This window comes from Procambarus clarkii, chromosome 76, assembly GCF_040958095.1.
Source record: "Procambarus clarkii isolate CNS0578487 chromosome 76, FALCON_Pclarkii_2.0, whole genome shotgun sequence".
In the NCBI taxonomy this organism is placed as follows: domain Eukaryota; kingdom Metazoa; phylum Arthropoda; class Malacostraca; order Decapoda; family Cambaridae; genus Procambarus; species Procambarus clarkii.
In genome coordinates this window covers 5,219,820-5,227,955 of record NC_091225.1, presented here as the reverse complement: position 1 = coordinate 5,227,955, position 8,136 = coordinate 5,219,820, and the positions used below count along the sequence as shown (strand labels likewise).

The window sequence follows — 8,136 nt, the reverse complement described above, 5'->3', positions numbered from 1 at the left end:
AACTTATATTTTTAGACTGCTCCCAATTTCATTTCAGGATGATACTTTCCTTGTCTATAAAATTGGTAATGCTGATGATAATGAGGATTATAATACAATGTAGTGAGGCTTATAATACAATGTAGTGAGGCTTATAATAGAATTCGATAATGATGATAATGGGAATGATGAAGATAATAGTGATAATGGTGAAAATGGTAGTGATAATGATGATGAGGATGATAATGGAAATTATGGTGATAATGATGAAACATGTGATAGTAGTTCAATGGCTGTTGATAATGTTGATGGTCCTAGTGTTGTAACATTGGCTCCAGCGGCATTGACATCAGCAGCATGTGGGATGTCATCATCTTCCTCAGGCCAGTTACTAGACTTATAGAACAATAGTGCAGCAATGACTTGTTCATGGAAATGGAGTAATGTCAGTTTCCTTCTATCTGTTGTGTAGTAGTTGTACATCACATAAGCATTGTAGATATCCATTTGCACAAAATAGAAGGTAATTTTCTTCGTCCATTTGTGAGTTTTCCTTGTGAAGTGATAATATTTGATCATTTGGTCAAAGTGATCAACACCTTTCATGTTTGTATTGTAGTCAAAGATTGCATTCGGCTTGTTGACAGTTACCTGCTGCACTGAAGTTGTTCCATCACGATTCCGTACTCGTTTTCTGCGTTGAACCTGTTGTGTTTCTGCATTGTGGCAAGTTTTTATGAGTGAAACAATTCGTTTATCTTTCCACAAAATTATGAAAGTATTGTCCTTGCGTTTGAATAAAGTTTTATCTACTGCCACTTTACCCTTTGCTTGCATCTGAAGGGATCTAGGTGCACCACGCTGCATTCTGAGGGTACCACAGGTGTATACCCCTACATGAAGCAGTGCTTCACTCAATCTGACCGAATTGTAATAATTGTCCATATATAAATGGTAACCTTTGTTCTTCAGTGGTTCAATCAAGCCCATAACTGCGTCAATGGTTTATTTTTTGGGCAGTGTTCAGAAATTTGTGGGGCGAACCATAGTTTTATACCTATTGTAGTAGAAAGGGTTAGTGTAAAGTTTTCTGGATTGAGTTTCTTCATGCTTAAAATCTTCATTTGATAACTTAAAAATAAGTGTAAGCCTTTTATGCTTGAAATAGTAATTTACTTCAGATGAAATAAAAATTAGTTAATATAGATATAATATAAGTTTGTCAGACTTAAGTAATTGAATAAATGTTTTTATGTGCCTGAAATATCCCCTCTTTTCTGAATAAATTTATATATTTATTTATATATGCAGTCTCCGTGGTGTAGTGGTAAGACACTCGCCTGGCGTTCCGCGAGCGCTATGTCATGGGTTCGTATCCTGGCCGGGGAGGATTTACTGGGCGCAATTCCATAATTATTAACTGTAGCCTCTGTTTAACGCAACAGTAAAATGTGTACTTGGATGAAAAAACGATTCTTCACGGCAGGGGATCGTATTCCAGGGACCATAGGATTAAGGACTTGCCCGAAACGCAACGCGTACTAGTGGCTGTACAAGAATGTAACAACTCTTGTATATATCTCAAAAAAAAAATATTATGTTTTTGTTGAGTTTAATTTTAGTATTAGCTGTACAGTATTTTTTAGTAATTTATTGTAAATCAGATCAGGTACTAAAAAGGGATCAGGAAACTGAGAAAGTTTGAAAATGATAACAAGATTATTTAGAATTTTTGATCCTTCTTCAAGAGTTTTTTCTCTTCCTTTAAATTGAATTTCTACTTTTTTAGGTTTGTTATTTTTACCATTTATATATTGAGTTCCTCCTTCACGTTGAGTTATAATATGATTAAAGTTTACTAATATATTATATGGTGAATTTAAAGTAATTTTAGGGACAAAAAATATTGGTTTAAAGGTATTATTTGTATCTTTACTTACTTTAATTGTGTTTAATAATTCTTTAGGTTTATTACCCTATGTATTTACAAGTTCAAGACATTTAGCAATAACATTATCACTTGCTTTTCCTTTACGACTATCTTTTATAGTTTTTGGTTGAGTTAATCATACTCAAGAAATATTTGCTCACTTAGTACCCCAAGGTACTCCAGGAGTATTGATGCCTTTTATAGTTTTAATTGAAAGGATTAGAAATATTATTCGACCTGGAACATTAGCAGTGCGATTAGCTGCTAATATAATTGCTGGTCATTTATTATTAAGGCTTTTAGGGGGGATAGGTTCTTCTATGCCTTTAAAAATTCTTTGGGTTCTTATTATTTTGCAAATTCTTTTTTTAATATTAGAGTCTGCTGTTGCAGTTATTCAATCATACGTATTTGCTATTTTAAGTACTTTATATGCTAGAGAAGTAAATTAATGTCAAGACATAAACATCATACTTATCATTTAGTGGATATAAGACCTTGACCTTTAACCGGTTCAATTAGAGCTATAATATTAACTATTGGGTTAATTAAGTGATTTCATCAATTTAGGGCAGATTTATTATATTTAAGATTTGTAGGTGTAATTTTAACTATAATTCAATGGTGGCGTGATGTAGTTCGTGAAGGTACTTATCAAGGATTACATACTGGAGCTGTAATAAGAGGATTACGTTGAGGTATAATTTTATTTATTTTATCAGAAGATTTATTTTTTTTCTCTTTTTTTTGGGCGTTTTTCCACAGGAGGTTATCTCCTGTTGTAGTGGTTGGGAGATTTTGGCCGCCTAGGGGTATTCAACCATTTAATCCTTTCGGGGTACCTTTATTAAATACTACAATTATATTGTCTTCTGGGGCTATGGTGACTTGATCTCATCATGCTATTTTAAATTCTAATTATAAAGAGGCTTTACAGAGGTTGATATTAACTGTTATGTTAGGGTTGTATTTTACAGGGTTACAGGCTTTTGAATATGTGGAGGCATCTTTTTCAATTGCTGATTCTATTTATGGTTCGACTTTTTTTGTGGCTACTGGGTTTCATGGGCTTCATGTTATTATTGGTTCCTCATTTCTTTCAGTATGTTTATATCGTTTATATAAGTGTCACTTTTCTTCTTATCATCATTTCGGATTTGAGGCCGCTGCTTGATATTGACATTTTGTAGATGTAGTGTGGTTATTCTTATATGTATTTATTTACTGATGAGGAGGTTAATTTTTTAGTATAAATGTATATTTGGCTTCCAACCAAAAGGTCTAGAGTCTAGAAAAATTAATTTATATTTTAGTAACAAGTGTTTTATTTACCTTAGTAGTAAGGATATTAGTAATATTAGTAGCTTTATTATTATCTAAGAAGGTTGTAGTTGATCGTGAAAAAAGTAGACCTTTTGAGTGTGGGTTTGATCCAAAAGGTAGAGCTCGATTACCTTTCTCCCTTCGATTTTTTTTTGTAGCTGTAATTTTTTTTAATTTTTGATGTTGAGATTACTCTTTTAATACCTTTAGCTTATATTATCAGGTTAACAAATATTTTTACTTGATTATTGGCGGGGTTAATATTTTTATTAATTTGACTTGTTGGTTTATATTATGTGTGATTAAAAGGTGCGTTGGAGTAAAATGAGTAAGAGTTGTAGTCAATTATGATTTATGATTTGCACGCATAAGGTATCGGTAGATCAAATTTATAAATTAGAAAGCGAAGATTAACGTTTAGTTTCGGCCTAAATTTTGGTAATAAGCCTCTAATTTGTTTTTAAGGTGTATAACATATTACATTTTCGCTGTAAAGTTGAAGAGTCTCTTCTAAAAATGTTCCCCCCTTTCTTAAAAGGGGAACATTTTTAGTTATTAAATGTTATTTCTTAAATTAATAAATGTATATTAAATTATTTGAAATTAAGATAAAAGAATAAGGTTTTTATTTCAGGAGGGGCAGAATATTTTTCTAAAGCACATATATATATATTACCTTATTTAAATAACAAAAATTAAACTTAGTATAAATAGAACGCAATCTTATACTAAATTTCTCTCAATATTAATTTAAGGCTACCTATAGGGAAAAATGTAGTAGAAGTACTCTTCGTCAGAAAAGAGTACTTTTACGTAACCTTTTTTTCTTGAACTAAGTTCTTATTATTTAGACTTCCGTTAGTTCTCTCATTATGTTTTGGTATATCTCAATCGAAGCTGATTCTTATAATATTTATATCCTGATAAATAATAATAAGAAACAGAAGAACTTAGATGCTAGAATCTTAAGGAAATGAAAGAGGTAGCTCAATGTAGTTATTTCTAAATATATAATGTTATATAAATTGAGAAAAATCAATATAATTTACTATAAATCAAGAATATGATAGCAATGTTTCAATAAATTATTTTACTGGGGGGGCAGAATAAGACTAATCTTTTTAAAATTATATTATCGGTTAAAATTCTTAAAATTAAGTAGATGTATAAAATTATTTGGAATTAAAGTAAAAGTATAAAATTTATATTGGAGGGGGCAGAATAAGACTGAATTAGTATATATATACAAATAATTTAAATAATAAAAAGAATTTTGTTATAATAAAGCATTATTTTATGTATTAGAATTAATTATACTTTTTTAAATTGAATTATATAAAAATATTGAGGAAGATTATCTTCCTCAATATTTTTTATAATATTTTAATGTATTTATACTAAAATATATTTTTATTAAAATAAATTGATTTAATTAAATTATATCTCAATGCAATTTGTTATATAAAGCAATGCTATATTAATAATATAATATAATTTTAATATTAACACTTTCGCGCTCTCGGCGCTCAAAAAAAAACAATACCCCAGATGCTTTCGGCACTTCGCGCGCCTACGTGGTAAGACCGAAAAAGTGTACACTCTTTTGACTGTCCTGACAAGAATTGAAGGCGCACGTATTTAAATTTGGTGTCACTGTGTTTGCAATAAAATTGTCTATAAGAGCATACCTATAAAATGCCGCCCAAGCATAAGGAGTATCAACACCAAATAAAAAACTATGCAGATCACTCGCCGAGAGCGCCAAACAGCAACAAAATGTTTCCACTCTCTTAATGGTTGCGAAGCCTACAGTTGTCCTACATCGCTAATTTTGGTATCATTGAAATCACAATAAAATTCTCTACTCGGACATATGCATATGAATGTTTAATATAGGTAATTGCCCACCCGCAAGAGTGTGTACAGTGGAGAGTAGTTAGCCGCGAGCGCACTGGCGAAAACACAGGGGGGAAATCATGCTTGGAAAGTTTATATGTTTCCTGACCCTACTTTTCTATGTACGTATTTCTTTTTTATACCAATGTGTTCGCAATAAAATTTTCTATAAGATGAACTGTATAACATTTGTACAAAGCATGTGTAAGAGAAGCGCCAAATATAGAACCACGTCGCTCAGTATGCGTTCGCGGCAGAAACGAACGCATTGTTTTCGTTCGCTTGATGTTTGTCATGTTTATACTTGTTGAAACATTTTATAATTTGTATGACAGTGATCGCAGTAAAATTCCCTACACAGACATATACATAACACATACAAATATTTCCCACGTGTTGGATATATCAACGGCTAAAGGGAACCCACTGCCACACGCTCGCCACACCCCCAAACATACTTTGTGTATTTTTTTTTTACTCATAGAAGTTTATGTGATATAATATTCATTCTGATACCAAAAAATTCGCAAATAAATTCTCTACAAAACAAAAGTATCCCCATCCATTTCGGTTAAAAAATGGAATTTATAGAAATATTTTTTCAATTGACGAGAAAAGTAGGCAGTTATGCGGAATCGTAAGAAAAACCAGTGACGAGTTATCTCTAATCGAAAGCGCGAAAGTGTTAATTAGATGTATATATATATTGCAAAGTTTAAAGGTTATTATACTTGATATAATTAGATATATGAAGAGGATTAATAAATTTATTTATATTAATTCTTAAAATTAAATAGATATATTAAATTATTTGAAATTAAAATAAAAGAATAAGGTTTTTATTTCAGGAGGGGCAGAATATTCTTCTAGAGCACATATATATATATATATTACCTTATTTAAATAACAAAAATTAAACATAGTATAAATGGAACGCAATCTTATACTAAATTTCTCTCTATATTAATTTAAGGCTACCTATAGGGAAAAATGTAGTAAAAGTACTCTTCGTCAGAAAAGAGTACTTTTACATAACATTTTTTTCTTGAACTAAGTTCTAATTATTTAGACTTTTGTTAGTTCTCTCATTATGTTTTGGTATATCTCAATCGAAGCTGATTCGTGTAATATTTATATCCTGATAAATAATAATAAGAAACAGAAGAACTTAGATGCTAGAATCTTAAGGAAATGAAAGAGGTAGCCCGATGTAATTATTTCTAAATATATAATATTATATAAATTGAGGAAAATCAATATAATTTACTATAAATCAAGAATATGATAGCAATGTTTTAATAAATTATTTTACTGGGGGCAGAATAAGACTAATCTTTTTAAAATTATATTATCCGTTAAAATTCTTAAAATTAAGTAGATGTATAAAATTATTTGGAATTAAAGTAAAAAAATAAAATTTATGTTGGAGGGGGCAGAATAATACTGAATTAGTATATATATACAAATAATTTAAATAATAAAAATATTTTTTTTATAATAAAGCATTATTTTATGTATTAGAATTAATTATACTTTTTTAAATTTTATTATATAAAAAAATATTGAGGAAGATTATCTTCCTCAATATTTTTTATAATATTTTATACTAAAATTTATTTTTATTAACATAAATTGATTTAATTAAATTATATCTCAATGCAATTTGTTATATAAAGCAATGCTATTTTAATAAGATAATATAATTTTAATATTAATTAGATGTATATATATATATTGTAAAGTTTAAAGGTTATTATACTTGATATAATTAGATATATGAAGAGGATTAACAAATTTATTTATATTATTATTTCTTAAAATTTAAAAGATATATTAAATTATTTGAAATTAAGATAAAAGAATATGGTTTTTATTTCAGGAGGGGCAGAATATTTTTCTAAAGCACATATATATAATACCATATTTAAATAACAAAAATTAAACTTAGTATAAATAGAATGCAATCTTATACTAAATTTCTCTCTATATTAATTTAAGGCTACCTATAGGGAAAAATGTAGTAAAAGTACTCTTCGTCAGAAAAGAGTACTTTTACATAACATTTTTTTCTTGAACTAAGTTCTTATTATTTAGACTTCCGATAGTTCTCTCATTATGTTTTGGTATATCTCAATCGAAGCTGATTCTTATAATATTTATATCCTGTTAAATAATAATAAGAAACAGAAGAACTTAGACTCTAGAATCTTAAGGAAATGAAAGAGGTAGCCCGATGTAGTTATTTCTAAATATATAATATTATATAAATTGAGAAAAATCAATATAATTTACTATAAATCAAGAATATGATAGCAATGTTTTAATAAATTATTTTACTGGGGGGGGGGGCAGAATAAGACTAATCTTTTTAAAATTATATTATTCGTTAAAATTCTTAAAATTAAGTGGATGTATAAAATTATTTGGAATTAAAGTAAAAAAATAAAATTTATGTTGGAGGGGGCAGAATAATACTGAATTAGTATATATATACAAATAATTTAAATAATAAAAATAAATTTTTTTTAATAAAGCATTATTTTATGTATTAGAATTAATTATACTTTTTTAAATTTTATTATATAAAAAATATTGAGGAAGATTATCTTCCTCAATATTTTTTATAATATTTTATACTAAAATTTATTTTTATTAACATAAATTGATTTAATTAAATTATATCTCAATGCAATTTGTTATATAATGCAATGCTATATTAATAATATAATATAATTTTAATATTAATTAGATGTATATATATATATATTGTAAAGTTTAAAGGTTATTATACTTGATATAATTAGATATATGAAGAGGATTAATAAATTTATTTATATTATTAATTCTTAAAATTAAAAAGATAAAATAAATTATTTGAAATTAAGATAAAAGAATATGGTTTTTATTTCAGGAGGGGCAGAATATTTTTCTAAAGCACATATATATATTACCTTATTTAAATAACAAAAATTAAACTTAGTATAAATAGAACGCAATCTTATACTAAA

At 27.8% G+C, this 8,136-nt stretch overlaps 1 pseudogene; it reads left to right on the top strand.

Annotated features, from left to right (window-relative positions):
* The first annotated feature begins 1,658 nt into the window (after positions 1-1,658).
* LOC138357074 (ATP synthase subunit a-like) lies at positions 1,659-2,694 on the top strand (annotated as a pseudogene).
* The last annotated feature ends 5,442 nt before the right edge of the window (positions 2,695-8,136 follow it).